Below are 18064 nucleotides of genomic sequence, written 5' to 3' on the forward strand. Positions count from 1 at the left end.
TTGTATTTATTAACCTTGTCTTTATACAGTACTTATTTTTTTTAATGTACTTGTCTCTTTCATTGGAATGTAAGTTCCTTGTGAATAGGGATGGTTCCTTTCTTTGTATTTGTACTCCCTGGGTCTAGTACAGCACCTTGAAGTAATAGCAATTTAATAAATACTTGTTAATTGATATGCATATAAACATATGGCATCTCTCTCCATATGTTGTTCACATTATTTGTTTAAATATGTGTATGCATGTATGTGTTTATGTATGTATTGTATATTTTTGCGTGCATAAACACATATGTAAAATACATTCTGGACCTGTGATTTCAATCCTGTAGGGAACTTCAGGTAAGGAAAATTTGGCCACTGGTGTTTTGCAGCCATTTTATTATTCAGTCCTATATATCTCTTTTTGATTCTGTGAACCATAGCCCACCAGTATTTTCATTAGAATTTTCTTGGCAAATATTTAGGAATGGTTTGCCATTTCTTTCCAGAGTTCAATTTACAGGTGATGAAACTGAGGCAAACAGGGTTAAGTGACTTGTCCAGAGTTTTACAACTAGTATCTAAGACCAGATTTGAACACATAAAGATGAACCTTCCTGATTCCAAGCCCAGGACTCTATTCAGTTCATTACCTGATTACCCTTGGTCCTCTAACTATTGCGATTGGAAAGATTTGAACACTCTAAGGCAGGCCCTCCATTCACTACCACTGAATGTCTTTTATAGTTGTATTACACATTTAAAAATAAAAAAAAATAAAATTATATACTTAAAATTAAGAATGCTGTGACTTTGAAGTCTTCTCCAACTCTGAAATTTTGTCACTATAGTTCAATAAAATTGATTTTCTTGTGTGTGTACATGTGTTTGTTTTCAAACAGAAATACTACTGATTAAGAACCACAATGATTACTAGAGACAAGTGTTACTGATGGACTTTCTGCAAGTCCCTTGACTTGAGTTTTATTCTCAGAATTTTGGTTTCCTCTTTCAGTTAGATGAGGGCATTGGACTAGATGACCTCTGAGGTTTCCTTTATGAAAGATTGAGTTGAATAGTGAAAATAGCATGGAGTTGGAAGACCTGTTTTAATGTCCTTTCTATAATTGTGTAAGATTAGGTTAATGGCTTCAACTCTTATATGTTGCTCCTAAGCATTTTCCTCCTCCTCCTCATATATCCCATGTTCTGTAAATAAGACTATAATTTTAAGTGGGATGTGTCAGCTTATATGCATGAGATTTATTAATCAAGCACAATAAAGAAAAGTCTGGTCAGTTTAACCCAGTTTCTAGTCTAGACTTCTTTATCAAAAATTTGTAACCAAGTTAGTTTTTTCTTCTGAAAGCTCACTGGTCAGTGATACTTATTATCTTACATTATTATCTTGAAGCTTGCAACATTTTGTGGAAACCGAACTTTTCAGTGTTTTTCACTTGCCCAGGGTTGCACAGCTAGTAAGTGTTGAGAGTCTAAGACCGTATTTGAACTCAGGGCCTTGTGACTCCAGGGTCAGTGCTCTATCCACTGCACCACCTACCTGCCCTTATATTTTATTTTTAAAAATTTCTAGTGCTTATCAAGTTCTTGACACATAGTAGGTGCTAATAAATGCTTGTTGACTGACTGACTCATTGGGTCCTTTCCTCATCTGTAAAAGAGTGAGTGTGTTGATGGTCCCTTCTAAGCCTGTGATTCTATACCAATTTATTGTATAAAGCTAAGAGTGTGAATCTAGTGTGAAGAAAGCCTGACTCTCTCCATCAGAATATAGGATTGCAAGAATTTTAAGTCACATATCCTCACTTACTGAGTCTCAGTTTCACATTTGAAAGTCAGATGATCTGGGTTCAAATCTTAGACCTTCTACTTACAAGGTAACAGCCAATATAATATCTATAAACTGAGAGTAATGGTGATTTCTAAGGTCTTTTCCAGATCAAAATCCAATGTTGTTATTGCCATAACTATAAAAATTATACACAATTATCACAACAATTATCACAATCACAAAGGAAGGGTCATTTCCCACCATGATATTAGGATTAGGGTAGATGTCTTCTTGGATGTGAAGAAAAAGAGAGTGAAGAAAAGCTTTAGGAGCATAGGGGCTCAGCTGTAAACCATGACTCCCTTTCTCTTTGGGATTTCTTTATAGTCCCCATGAAAGAAGCATTCTTTTATCTTCCCACTTGTCTTAGAGGCTTCTGGCTTCCTTGAATATCTCTTTCAGTTCCTTCTGTTGAAAATCAAGATGTATTGCAGAGGGTGGTAAATAAAGGAAAGCTGGCTAGAGAAAAGAGTGGGAAATGGTTTGCCATTATGCTGTGTAATTTAGAAAACGCACCTGCCTAGTACTAGCAGGATCAAACAGCAACAGAATTACCCCAAAGCAACATGATTTTGCCAATCCCTTTCCAATAGACCTGCCCAGAGGTGGGACTCAGGCCACAGCACTGCCATAAAGAAAGGTACAGAATTACTGAAAGCATAGCCCCAAACTGTCATATTTGCCTAATTCACATGGCTTTGCTGTTAGTGCTCTCTAAAACTGGTGTCCCTATTACAGTTTTTGAGGAAGTTAGATAGCACAGTAGATAGTACACAGGGCTTAGCGATCAGGAAGATCTGAGTTCAAATCCATTATCTGAAACTTACTAGCTTTGTGACCCTGGATAAGTCCCTTAACCCTGTTTGCCTCAATTTCCTCATCTGTAAAGTGAGCTGGATTAAGAAATGACAAGACACTCTAGTAACTTTGCTAAGAAAACCCCAAATAGGGTCACAAAGAGTCAGATTTTTTAGAACACCAAATTACATTTTTGCTTGTACCTTCAATGGAGTCTCAAAATTTCCAGAAATTTTCTCTCTGCTACTTGTCTCTTCTCCTTTGTTCTTGTAAATTGTCTTCTTTTTTCTCACCATGCCCCTTCAAGGAGTGTAAAGTCCTGGGAGGGAAGGAGGACTTCAGAAAACCTATTTTTATTTAAAGTATTTTTTTAAATTTAAATTTAGGAGGCTTCCCTCCAATAATGTTTCAAATTGGCTTTTTAAAAATGTCCTTCAAATTTCTAAATATTTAAAATATTGTAATTTTATGAGCAAATCAAGTCCAGTCATAAAGTATTTTCACATTCCCTAAGTTAACAGAATGACTTTAGATATGTAAAGAACACCAGTCCGTCCCTTTTTCAAGTGGTACATGTATTTCTACTTTTCTACAAAGATTTTATCCCTCCAGAACAGAAACTAGAATTTTTTTGCTATTGGGCTGAATGTTACAAAACCAGTAAAGAACAAACAGCCTAAAGCCTGTTCCTAGTTGTGGGTCTAGGAAGGACACCAGTTATGGTTGTAACATGAGTTATAGGTCACTTCTGGGGAAACTACTGAATGGAAAGGGAAAAGCCAGCTCATTTCAAATCAACAGTCAATTTTACTAAGTCCTTTAATTTTAGTCAATCAACAAGTTTCTGTGAAGCACCTACTATGAGCCAACCACTATATTAGATCCTGAAAATACAAAGACATAATATACTATATAATATATTCTTTTGGAGGAGAGAGCATACTGATATACAAGTAAGTATATATAATAGATAAATATATACAAAAAGTATAACCAAGTATATACAAAGATAAATTAAAAACAAGTACATAGATAAGTATATACAAAAACAAATAAAAGTTAAATTGGGGGAAGGGCTGCACTGGCATCTGGAGGAAGGGATCAGCAAAGGATTTTAGTAGGCAGTGAGCCTTGAGAAAAATTTTGAAGGAAACCAGGAGTTCCAAGAGATGATTAAAGTTTGTGTGTGTGTGTGTGTGTGTGTGTGTGTGTGTGTGTGTTCTAAGCCTGGGAGATGGCCAGTAAAAAGGGACATGGAAGGCTGTAATCAGAATCATAAGTTTACAGAATTTGAGAGTTAGAAAGAATTTCAAAGGCCATCCATTTTGTAAGGAACAGCAAAAAGCCAGTTTAGGTGCACTATAAAATCTAGTAAATGGTATGGTTGGGACCAGGTTGTGAAGGGCTTTAAAAGCTAATATTTTAACTAATTATTCTTGCTAAACATTTATTTTTACTTGTTGAAAAACTACAAGTGCTATTAGTGCTTTCTAAAACTGGTATCCCTTTTACAGTTTTTGGGGGAAGCTAGGTTGCCCAATGGATAAAGCACAGGGTTTGGGGTCAGGAAGATCTGAGTTCAAATCCATCATCTCAAACTTACTAGCTTTGTGACCCTGGGTAAGTCACTTAACCCTGTTGCCTCAGTTTCCTCATCTGTAAAATGAGCTGGATTAGGAAATGACAAGGCACTCCAGGATCTCTGCTAAGAAAACCCCAAATGGGGTCACAAAGAGCCAGACCCAATAGAACACCAAGTTACAGTTTTGCCTGTACCTCCGATTGATTCTCAAAATTTCCAGGAATTTTCAATGTTTATTCCACTCAGATTGACTTCAAGTTTGCTTTCTTGCTGTTTTTTTTGGGGGGGAATACTATTTTATGTGACCTCAATTCTGTTCCTTAGGAGAGAGGGGGAAAACATACTTTTCCTTTTGTCTCTGTTTTTCATATTATATTTTGTTCTTCTGGAATCCTCTAAGTATCAATAACAAGGAAAGTCTAAAATAGAGAAATGTATTTCTGCCAAAAGTGTTCACTCATCAGTGTCATGGAAGATCACTGCAGACAGTGAGATTGTCCAGATCTTCTTTTTGCAAATGATATTGTGTGACTACATGATAAAATACAGTGCTTTCTTCAGTGAACTCAAAGAAACTGGGCAATGGGTCCAAAAGATGGAAGCAGTCATTGATGGAGAGACTATGGAAAAATATGCACACTTGAACATTGCTGGTAGAGTCATGAATTGGCCCAAATATTCTGGAAACAATTTGGCATGGTGCTAAAAATATAACTAAAATGTATACAGCTTTTAAGTCAGATATTACTATTACAAGGAATATACTTCAAAGAAATCAAAGACAAAAATAAAAGTTCTATAACATCAAAATATTCATAGAAGCACTTTGTGTGGTAAAAAGGAATTGGTAATAAATATACATCTCCCAATTCAAGAATAGTTAAATAAATTGTGGTGTATGAATGTAATAGAATGTAATAGAGTATTACCAGAAATTTTCTGGTAATTTCTGAAAGAAATAATAAATAAAAATTCAGAGATATACAGGAAGAGATATATGAACTGAAGCCAACTAAAAGAAGTATGACTACAACAATATAAAAAGGAACAATATAAAAAAACACACACACAATGACTACAACAATACAACAACAGCAAAACCCCCACAAAAACTAACTCTACTTATAATGAGCAAACATGACTGTGAAAAAAATTCACCTCTTCTTCTTTACTAAAGTTGTTGCTAAAGTTGGACATTACAGTCTCCATCATGGTGTATATTCTGTCAGACACAATTGAGGTATTGATTGATTTTACTAAATTCTTTTCTTTTTCTTTTTTATTCTTTATTACAAGGGATAATTTCTTTTTTAAAAAGATTTTTTATTAAAGCTTTTTACTTTCAAAGCATATGCATAGGTAATTTTCACCTTCACCCTTGTAAAACCCTGTGCTCCAAATTTTTCCCCCTCTTCCCCTAGATGGCAAGTAATCCAATATATGTTAAACATGTGTGATTCCTCTATACATACTTCCACAATTATCATGATGCATAATAAAAATTAGATCAAGAAGGAAAAAAGGAGAAGAAAACAAAATGCAAGCAAAAAACAATAAAAAAAAAAGTGATCCACACTCAGTCCCCACAGTTCTCTCTCTGGATGCAGATGACTCTCTTCATCACTAAACCATTGGAACTGGCCTGAAACACTTTGCTGTTGAAAAGAGTCAAGTCTCTCCAGGCCTCTCTAAAATCATCCTACAGATCATTTCTTATAAAAAAAAAATAATAATGTTTGTATACCATAACTTATTCAGTCATTCTTCACTTGATGGGCATCCACTCAACTTCTAGTTCCTTGCCACTACAAAAAGGGCTGACACAAACATTTTTGCACATGTGGGTCCTTTCTTCTTTTTTATGATCTTTTGGGGATACAGGCCCAGTAAAGATACTGCTGGATCAAAGAGTATGCACAGTTTGATTGCCCTTTGGGCTTAGTTCCAAATTGCTCTCCAGAATGGTTGACTCCACCAACAACGTATTAATGTCCAAGAGACGTTTTCTGAAAAAGAAATTGGGAAGTATAAAAACTTAAATATGAGGTCATTGTTTTATAATATTACAAGAGACCTTTGATAAAGTAGGAATTATCTGGGTAGCTAGGTGATATCATGGATAGAGTGCTGGCCCTGGAATAAGGAAGTCTTGAAATATCTGTGACCTAAGTAGTCATTTAGCCTCTGTCTCAGTTTCTTCATTTATAAGATGAAGATAATATTAGCTCTTCCCTTTCAGAATGATTGTGAGGATCAAATAAGGTAACATTTGTAAAGAACTTAGAACAGCACCCGGTGTATAGTAGGTGTTGTTAGCTTTTATTATTAAATTTTTGTAATTAAAAAAATTTTAAATCATTAAAACTTTTTAAAAAAGAAAATAAAAACAAAAATATCAATGAATACATTTTTAATGAAAAAAGGGAAATTTTCAGCTTTTATTACCTGTAAAATTGTGACTTTTTTATTTTTTAAATTTTGAGTTCCAATCCTTTTTCCTCTCTTCAGCACGCCCCAAAGCCATTTGGAAGGCAAGTAATATGATACTCATTATGCATGTAAGTCATTTAAAACACATTTCTACATTAGCCATGTTGCAAAAATAAAATAAACAAAAAAAATAAAGAATGTAAAAAGCAATGTGCTTCAATGCATACTCAGAGTAAATCAGATCTCTCCCTAGAGGTGGATAACATCTTTCAAAATCAGTCCTTGGAATCATTTTGGATCATTGTACTGATTAGAGGAGTTAAATCTTTCACAGTCAATTATTATAATTATGTGGTATTTTAAATAATGCCAATGATACTTGATGTATCTTTTAAACACAATAATTCCTTCAGGGGCAGGTAGGTGGTGCAGTGAATTTAGCACCAGCCCTGAAGTCAGGAGAGCCTGAGTTCAAATGTGGCCTCAGACACTTAACACATCCTAGCTGTGTGACCCTGGGCAAATCACTTAATCCCAATTGCCTCAGCAAAAAAAAAAGAAAAAAGAAAATGAAATATTCTTTCAATGAATCATGGGTCACTATCAAATTGGAAGATTTTCCAGTGGCTTACTATAGGGTTTCTTAAACTTTTTTCACTCATGACCCCTTTTTTCTCAAGAGATTTTTATATGCCTACCTGGCATATAAGTATATAAAATAGGTATATAAATTAAATTATTTATTTATTGATATAAATTGAAATTAAATTGATTGAAATTAAAATTATTGATAATAAATTATAATTTCATACCCACATTCAGTTACATGATCCCACATGGGATTGCAACCCCCAGTTTAAGAAGCTTTGACCTCAAAGATTCTGGTGACTGTAAACACACATGCTGTTAATATGACTCATGTTAATATGACTCAAGATATTATAGAAAGCATCACCAAAGTCATGTATGATGAGAATATGAGATGAGTTGGTCATGTAACTACAGTGAATATATCATCCACAAGCCCAAATATTAACTGATACTAATTAAATTAAATTGAATTGAATTTTAAACTTCCCTTCCCCCAATCTTAAAAGATTAACAGAAAGACTTCAATGTGTTAGCTAAGTTCTGTTTGTGAGAAGGTTTGTATAAGTCACAATGTATATGGGTGAAAGGAATCTAAAGAGGAAATTTAGCCTTAACTATTCAACTTAGTTGCTATAGTAGAGGCAATATCTCCTCTCACTTATAATTCCTTTATAAAAATATCAGTATTCTTTGGTGGTTCTTCTCAGTATCCCTATCTCTGTTATGTCTGCCCTCTTATAGTACCCTCATGAGGTTATCAGAAACAGGGCTGCTTCTGCTAAGAGGTTCTGGGAGCCCAGACTTGAACTGACTTTCTGTCAGTGTGGGCATCCTTGCTTAGACTCTCCTTCTTGTATCCTAATCAGCATCTACAGCAACAGGTTCCTCTCTATGAAGGTATGTCCTCAGAAAGGGAAACATCTAAGATTCCATACATAAAGAAAATCAGCTAGTTTACAAGTTAGATAATAAAGAATAGACCTCTGGTTTGGAGCAAGGTCCATAGGATGGATGTTCTCCGTAAGTTCTTATTGAATGAATTAAACTTGGAAACTCTGAATAAGTGTTAAATGGAGAATTTGCCAATAAAGAACCCAGTCATGCGTATTTGTTTGTTTAATGATGTGTGGATGATTGAAGCTTAGAGCTCCACTTAAAAGCATCTCCAGGCTCAGAAATTTCTCAGCCCATCAAAAACCTTACAATCTAATTGCAAAAGAAAAGACATGGCCAATGTGATAATTTGTTTTGCTTGTCTATATTTATTTGTTACAAAGAAGGGTTCTATTGTGTGTGTGTGTGTGTGTGTGTATGTGTGTGTGTGTGTATATGTGTGTGTGTGTGTGTGTGTGTGTGAGAGAGAGAGAGAGAGAGAAGACAGAGAGACAGATAGAGAGACAGAGAGAAACAGAGAGACAGATACAGAGAGACAGAGACAGAAAGAGAGAGAGACAGAAAGAGAGAGAGGCAGAGAGAGACAGAGAGACAGAGACAGAAGAGAAAGAGACAAGAGACAGAGACAGAGAGAGACAGAGACAGAAAGACAGAGACAGAGAGACAGAGACAGAGACAGAAAGAGAGAGAGACAAGAGAAAAAGACAGAGAGACAGAGAGAGACAGAGACAGAAAGACAGAGACAGAGAGGCAGAAAGAGAGAGAGAGACAGACAGAGAGAGAGAAAGGGAGAGACAGAGAGAGAGACACAGAGAGAGAGACAGAGACAAAGAGAGAGACAGAGAGACAGAGAGAGAGAGAGACAGGAAAGAGAGAGAGAGAGAGAGAGAGAGAGAGAGAGAGAGAGAGAGAGAGAAACAGGAGGGGGGAAAAGGAAAGCATTGCCCAGCGTCACACAGTCAGGAAGTGTTAAGTGTGTGAGATCAGATGTGAACTCGGGTCCTCCTGACTTCAGGGCTGAATAAAACATTAAAAAAAAAAAAAAAAAGAAATTCTGAGGCTCAGTGGATATTGGGAATGTGAATTGTAGGAATTTCCTCCCTTTCCTATCAACTAATAAATTAGAGACCTTTTATCTACCAAGGAGCAGTGGAAATTAATCTTGATAACACAATACATTAGTCTACAGTGTAAAAACAAATGAATAACAAAGACTATCTCTACCTCAAATGTAAAACCTTTGAAAATTACCCCATGGTTCCACTGAAAGGTAATATAGTAGTTAGGGAGTTGGGATTGAGTCAGAAATACTGTGTTTGAATTCTGACTCTGACACAATTAAGAGCATAGATAATGATGATGATGATTGTGATAGAATCTAATACTTTAAGATTTACAAAGAGCTTTACAAATATTATCTTTATACTCATATACTCATACACCTAAAAAGCAGGTGCTATTATGTTGTATTTTATATATTATATGTTAATATACATTGTTATAGATAAAATATCATGTACTAATATATTATACATTATAATATAGTATATAGTAATATTGTGTTAATCTATGCTATATAATATTAGATATTATTATATACTATATTATATATTATATACACAAGCTATTGTATAGTTAAGTAAAATGAGATAGTCAGAGGTGAAGTGGTTTGTCCAGGGTTACATAACTAGAAAGTGTCTGAGGCCAGAATTTAATTTGGATCTTTCTGACCCTTTTTACACAGGCCCACTGACACCTTTCTATGTTTCTTCATTACCCCAAGAAAATTAAGAGAGGAGTTTATTATCCTCTAAGAGGTTTTATGACACCAAACACCAGCACGTTCCTAAAGAGTTTTGGTAAGAGATTCTTCAAAGTGAATTTGGGCTGTATTTCAGTAGTTGAGAAACTAGAAAACCTGGGTTTAAATTTTGGTACATGACCTAGCACATGTCATTTCATTTGTCAGACTTCTATTTTCTCATCTCTGAAAGGCAGGTTAGAGTTAGGATTAGATATAGAAATATTCCCTAAAAATACCCTATCTTCTCCGTTCCTCAATGTATTCAATTCCCTTAACCTACTAATCACATCCTACCTCAGTTTTCTAATTCATCTCATCTATGTAAAGATGTAGAAAACCTTAAGGAGTCAACCAAAAAAATCGACATAATATATATAGAAAAGTTGCATATAAAATACATATCAATCATCAATATCCCTACAGCAAAACCCAACAAGAAGAGCTAGAATGAGAAATTCCATTCAAAATAATTACAAATGCTATTAAATTTTTGGATGCTATATCTAACAAGATGCATTCAAGAAGTATATGAATCCAACTAGGGGAAAAATAGGCACACTAGTGCAGTGTTGGTGGAGTTGTGAATTGATCCAACTATACCAGAGGGCAATTTAGAATTATATAAAAGGTTACTAAACTGTGCATATCCTTTGATACACACAAAAACATTACTAGCACCTCTTTTTGTAGTAACCATTGTAACTATTGGGGGTTGCCTAAATAAGTTGTGGCATATGAATGCAATAGAATATTATCATCAAGAAATGGTGAAATTAGTAGTTTCAGAAGAAATCGGGAAGACCTTTGTGAAATGATGCAAAAGGAACCTAGTAGTCTAAAACAGTTTATACAATGGAAACAATATTATGGAGAAAAGCAACTTTAAAAAAACTTTAGAACTGTGATCAATGCAATGACAAATAATGAGTTCAAAAAATTAAAAATGAAACATACCACTTGTCTCCTGACAGGTTATGAACTTCAAATACAAAAAAGATATATACATTTTTCTGGAATACCTAGTATATATCCAGAGAGAATAAATTCTTAATAAAATTATTAAGAGTAATAATCATGAAATGAAATAAATAATAGCCACAACCAGAAAAAATGCAATGAAAATTTTCTTTTATTGAACTTTGTTTATATATTCACATTAATCAAATTTTTACACCAATAAATTTTTTAAAAATTAAAAAATAAGATGAATATTACATTGCAAAAAAGGAAAAAAGCAAAAAATCATTACTCTTTAAATTATATCAATTTTTGGGGTGGGGGAAAGGAAATAATTATACCTATATATTGATCTATTGCAATAATATAAAAGCATTATGGTTTCCATTTATGAATCTTCAATTCTGCAAACGCTCAACACTGTTCTTCATATATCTAGTTTAGTAGACAATATAGTCAGATTTTTTTTATAATTTTTTATTTACAAGTTATGTGGATGGGTAATTTCACAACATTGACAATTGCCAAACCTTTTGTTCCAATTTTTCCCCTCCTTTTCCCCATCCCCTCCCTCAGATGGCAGGTTGACCAATACATGTTAACTATGTTAAAGTATAAATTAAATACAAAATAAGTATACATGTCCAAACAGTTATTTTGCTGTACAAAAAGAATCGGACTTTGAAATAGTGTACAATTAGCCTGTGAAGGAAATCAAAAATGCAGGCGGACTAAAATAGAGGGATTGGGAATTCTATGTAGTGGTTCATAGTCATCTCCCAGAGTTCTTTCGCTGGGTGTAACTGGTTCAATTCATTACTGCTTATAGTCAGATTTCTCCATAGATGTGATTCAATGCTATAAATTTTAGTTTGGAATATTTTCTTTCACATGAAACAACACTTGTACAATTAATTAGAAAAAGTCTTATATACAAGGATATGTTTAGTAGAAATCTATAAAAATCTCATTTCCCAAATGAACTTTATTAAAAGTGAAATGTCTGTAAAAAGTAAAATTTAGGCAACTTTAAATCCTACCACTGATAGATTTTGTTTTCTTGATTCACTCTTTATTTTTAAAGCAATCAACAAATTTAAAAGAATAACTTTAAAAATTATATTAAAATTCAGTAAACTATTCCATATATGAATTAAAATTTACATTTACCCAACAAAAATATTACACCCCAAAGTTCACTTTCTTTTTTCATTGCTTTCACTTTAAAACAAATACAACTCCAAGTAAAACAAAAAAACTCCAAGTAGTCACATCGAATGATAGTTACTTTACAATTGAAAAAGAAAACTCAAGTTTTTTTTCTTCATTTTTACAACCACTCTGCTATTGTTGTTTATTTTTAATCTGTTTAAATGCAGAATTTGTTGTACCACAGCGGTTTGAAACCCAAACTGTTTCCAAAGCAAAATTGAACAATCTTATTAGAAACTTTTTCTCTAAACAAACAGGTGAACTGATCCAGTCAAGTGTACATGTGGTCTTCATGTGTGAAGACAACTATATCTCAGAGTTGTCTGAATTAACTTCCATGTATATTATTCTGTTTATTGTTTTAAAATACTCTCCAGATATTTTGTACTATCCTATACCCCTTTAGTGCCTGCCTTCATTACCCAGCTCTTAGTATACCAGAGCTCATATGTTCTTAATATGTAGTGTTTAAAACTGCATATTATTCCACCAATAAAATGGTTCTTTGTGAACAACAAAAATAAATATAGAGAAATCTTCTGTCTCTACAGCTTTTGGTCAATTATGTGACCAATGAAGATGTGTTTTTCTGTAAAAAATTATTATTTTTATTTAATAGCCTTTTATTTACAGGTTAAATGCATGGGTAACTTTACAGCATTAACAATTGCCAAACCTCTTGTTCCAATTTTTCACCTCTTACCCCCCATCCCCTCCCCCAGATGGCAGGATGATCAGTAGATGTTAAATATATTAAAATATAAATTAGATACACAATAAGTATACATGACCAAAACGTTATTTTGCTGTACAAAAAGAATCAGACTCTGAAATATTGTACAATTAGCTTGTGAAGGAAATCAAAAATGCAGGTGTGCATAAATATAGGGATTGGGAATTCAATGTAATGGTTTTTAGTCATCTCCCAGAGTTCTTTTTCTGGGCATAGCTGGTTCAGTTCATTACTGCTCCATTGGAAATGATTTGGTTGATCTCGTTGCTGAGGATGGCCTGGTCCATCAGAACTGGTCATCATATAGTATTGTTGTTGAAGTATATAATGATCTCCTGGTCCTGCTCATTTCACTCAGCATCAGTTCGTGTAAGTCTCTCCAGGCCTTTCTGAAATCATCCTGTTGGTCATTTCTTACAGAACAGTAATATTCCATAATATTCATATACCACAATTTATTCAGCCATTCTCCAACTGATGGACATCCATTCAGTTTCCAGTTTCTAGCCACTACAAAAAGGGCTGCCACAAACATTCGTGCACATACAGGTCCCTTTCCCTTCTTTATAATCTCTTTGGGATATAATCCCAGTAGTAACACTGCTGGATCAAAGGGTATGCACAGTTTGATAACTTTTTGAGCATAGTTCCAAACTACTCTCCAAAATGGTTGGATTCGTTCACAACTCCACCAACAATGCATCAATGTCCCAGTTTTCCCGCATCCCCTCCAACAATCATCATTATTTTTTCCTGTCATCTTAGCCAATCTGACAGGTGTGTAGTGGTATCTTAGAGTTGTCTTAATTTGCATTTCTCTGATTAATAATGACTTGGAGCATCTTTTCATATGACTAGAAATAGTTTCAATTTCTTCATCTGAGAATTGTCTGTTCAATATCCTTTGACCATTTTTCAATTGGAGAATGGCTTGATTTTTTATAAATTAGAGTTAATTCTCTATATATTTTCGAAATGAGGCCTTTATCACAACCTTTGACTGTAAAAATATTTTCCCAGTTTATTGCTTCCCTTCTAATCTTGTCTGCATTAGTTTTGTTTGTACAAAAACTTTTCAGTTTGGTATAATCGAAATTTTCTATTTTGTGATCAGTAATGATCTCTAGTTCTTCTTTGGACATAACGACCTTCCCCTTCCACAGGTCTGAGAGGTAAACTATCCTGTGTTACTCTAATTTATTAATAATTTCATTCTTTATGCCTAGGTCATGAACCCATTTTGACCTTATTTTGGTGTACGGTGTTAAGTATGGGTCAATGCCTCATTTCTGCCATATTAGTTTCCAATTTTCCCAGCAATTTTTATCAAACAGTAAGTTCTTATCCCAAAAGCTGGGGTCTTTGGGTTTGTCAAAGACTAGGTTGCTATATTTGTTGACTGTTTTATCCCTTGAACCTAACCTATTCCGCTGATCAACTAATCTATTCCTTAGCCAATACCAAATGGTTTTGGTAACTGCTGCTCTATAATATAGTTTTAGATCTGGTACAGCTAAGCCACCTTCATTTGATTTTTTTTTTTTCATTAATTCCCTTGAAATTCTTGACCTTTTGTTTTTCCATATGAATTTTGTTGTTATTTTTTTCTAGATCATTAAAATAGTTTTTTGGGAGTCTGATTGGTATAGTGCTAAATAAATAGATTAGTTTAGGTAATATTGTCATCTTTATTATATTTGCTCGCCCTATCCAAGAGCATTTAATATTTTTCCAATTGGTTAGATCAGACTTAATTTGTGTGAAAAGTGGTCTGTAATTTTGCTCATAAAGTTTCTGATTTTCCCTTGGCAGATAGATTCCTAAATATTTTATATTGTCAGTAGTTACTTTAAATGGAATTTCTCTTTGTAACTCTGACTGTTGGATTTTGTTAGTGATATATAAGAATGCTGATGACTTATGTCGGTGTAAAAAATTATTTTATGGAAGTCTGCTGAGAAGCAAAATTCTTGTATTTTCATCAAAATGCCCTCAACATCTATATAGATCCAGTCCAATAAACATTTATTATTGTTATTATTTGGTAAATAGGTGGCAGAGTGAATAGAGTGCCAGATGTGGAATCAGGAAAACTCATCTTCCTGAATTCAAATGTGGTATCAGACATTACTAGCTGTGTGACCCTGGGTAAGTCACTTAACTCTGCCTCAGTTTCCTCATCTATAAAATAAATTGGAAAAGGAAATTGCAAACCACTCCTGTCTCTTTGCCAAGAAAACCTCAAATAGGACATGAAGAGTCAGTCATGAATGAACAGCAAACTGCTATTATTTTCATTAATATCTAGTGTTTACATAGCATTTTATATTATCTCATTTGATTTTCACAACATTCCTATGAAATAGGTACAATTATTACCTTCTTTGTACAGATTAAGATAAATTGAGACCAAGACAGGTGGTTTTGTTTAGAGTCCCATGGCTAATAAATGTTGGAAGGAGGATTTGAACACTCGTCTCTCTGTTTCCAAGACAACTTCTACTGTATGACCTACAAAAACTTCCCCCAGGGCAAGCATTAGAAATACAAAGATGAAAAAAAGAGTTTTTGTCCTCAAATGTTTACATTTTTATAAAATTTTATAGACTTGAGAAGTAAGCACATAATTTGGTAGCTACAGACTTTTAATTAGGTGATTAATAATGATGTAAATCAATTGGAAGTCAGAAGACTTGAGTCCTACACCTGGCTCTCATATTAATCCTAAATGACTTGTAGAAACAAATCATTTCTATTTTAGGCATTATATTTTCTGAATTGTAAAAAGGAAGAAACTGGATTATGTAGTTTCTAAATTTTCCTTATTCCCTAACAGTTGCTTAGATGGCCATGTGATTTCTAAAAGTCCCATTTAGACAAACCCTAAAGAGTCAGAAGAAGAATGTTAGTTATTTCTCCTATTGGCTTATGGTGCGTCAATCCAGACAGTGCCTTCAATTGTAAGTTTGAGGAATGTCTAATATAGCCCATTGATGTGTATCTCAATTTTAGTACTGGAAGGGGCCTTAAGAAACATCTTGTACAATTACCTTCATTATACAGATCTAGACAATGTGGTTCCAGGAGACTGTGACTTGTCCAGGGTCATATGTGTAATCAAATAACAGACCCTGAACCTTTGACTTCAAATATAGCCTTCTTTCTACCGTGGCACCCTGCCTCCTCCCCTGCTGCTTTTCCTTCCTCAATTTTTTCTAAGACTTGTTAATTTTCTCTCTATCCCAACAAAAAAACTCGGCTTCCATTTGTCAAGAGTTCAGTGTGGATGAAAAATAGTCAGCGATGTGAAAATTCCACTTTGGGACTGTCAAAAATAATTTCACCAACTGATTTCTTCCTGATGTCCAGGACTCATCACCAGCAAGTACGCCCAAACTTATTTTAATACTTGTCCAAATTGAGCAGAATTAAAATAGTGTAGGCCTGCAGCTAACAAAAATTTTAAATTAAACTCAGTTAAGCAAACACTGTGCATTCCAAAGCCAAAAAAACCAGAAGAGGATGGATCAAGAGTAAAGGTGTCAGGCAGCCAGATGCATGTTTTACCTTTCAACAAAGAGAAGAAACTAACATGGAAGAAGGAATTGAAGAAGTTAGGTTCTTGAGTTGGGAGTTAAAAAACTTTGGTTCTAGTTCCACTAGTTACTCAATAAGTGATTTTTGTCAATTCTCCTGAGTCATTTTTTTCAGACTCAAAATGAAGCCAAAGTATTAGGTGATAAGGCAGTCTTCAAGATTTTATCTTGCTGGGAGCTCCAGAGATTTTTTAATTTCTTTTTTGTTTGTTTGTTATTTAGATAAAAATGTAGTTTGGCAGAGGACGAAGCTCACACCACCTGAAGTCAAGAGACAAGGGGTTCACATACTAGTTCTGGCACAAAGGAATTGAATTACCAATCCTCAGTTTCAAGGGAAACTACATAGTATCGATTATCTATTATATTTGTCTATAAAACAGGAATGAGAATGTGTTCTACTTATCTCTGGGGACTGTTATTATGAAAATGCTTTAAAAGAACATAGAATGAGATCTGGGCTTACTCTTTATGAGAATGGAAGGGTTTGGTTCCAGGTAATGCACTTTTAAAGATGTAAGGTTCTAAGGCATGAACCATTCCTGAGTGTTTCAGGAAACTGCTCTCCCGAGCCAAGTCCATTCAGTCTCTTGCTTTTGTTGGCAGGTGAAGTCTGAGCACATCCTGCAGCAGTCTGCCAAAGCACAAAAAGATGTTGGCCTCCATACCAAGAAAAGGGAGAAACATTTTCTGGAGAAGGGCTCCACAGGCTTGGGGCAAAGTGAGACTTGGGGGGGAGCTCCGTTAGCTCCGCTAACGTCCTAAGAACCAGTCTCACAACAGACATGAGGAAATCTAGCTCTGTTCTCTCTGAACATACACTTTCAATTCAAACAAAGGGACAACAAATGTCAAAGCAACAGCATTTCACACCAGACTTCTAACTGCCCTTTAAATTCCAGGTCCTGAGTCTGCTTGTAGTCATGTCTCTCCACTGTGATTATTAATTTCCTTATTTTGGAAAACCAGCTCGGACCAGCTTCAGCTAATCTTGATGAGGTCCTGAGTAGCTGAGTGTGGATGGCAGAAAAAGATTGAAGGAATTGCTTCCTGAGGCAAACAGGGAATGGGACTGATGGGGATCAGTTTGGCCTTGTAGTTCCACCCTCTGTGTAGATCCTGGGTGGTCCCCCTTTGCTATTTCCAGGCGGAAATCCAAATTATGTCAAACCCCTGAGGTTAAATTTCTCCTATCAATCTATCCATGACTCATGCCATCTTTGCTGAAACCTTTTGGGGTCAATCTATCGCAGCACTCTGCCTAAGTGTCTTTCCCCTCCCCTTTCCCCCAAGCTACATGGTGTCTCTCCTCTCATCCCCCACTGTGCCTCTATTTTTTTCTTTCTTATAGCTAACTAACTCTTTTAGGGTGCTAAACTCCTCTATAGATTTAGCCTATCTGGTAAGGACATACTCCCATCTTCTTGGGGTGTTCCCTTGTTTTTTCCATCATTAATTGTTAAAACCCTTTTCCTTGCTATGTGCTCTCCCAACTCTATTTCATATTTACCATTCCTTGTATCTATTATATCTCTATGTTTTGTCTGGAACCTCTTCTAAATAAACCTACCTTTGCACTGTGAATTCTTCACAGGATTGAACTCCAACATTTGGTGCTGACAATGTCAGCATT

The sequence above is a fragment of the Sarcophilus harrisii genome, chromosome 4, assembly GCF_902635505.1.
Source record: "Sarcophilus harrisii chromosome 4, mSarHar1.11, whole genome shotgun sequence".
Lineage (NCBI taxonomy): Eukaryota > Metazoa > Chordata > Mammalia > Dasyuromorphia > Dasyuridae > Sarcophilus > Sarcophilus harrisii.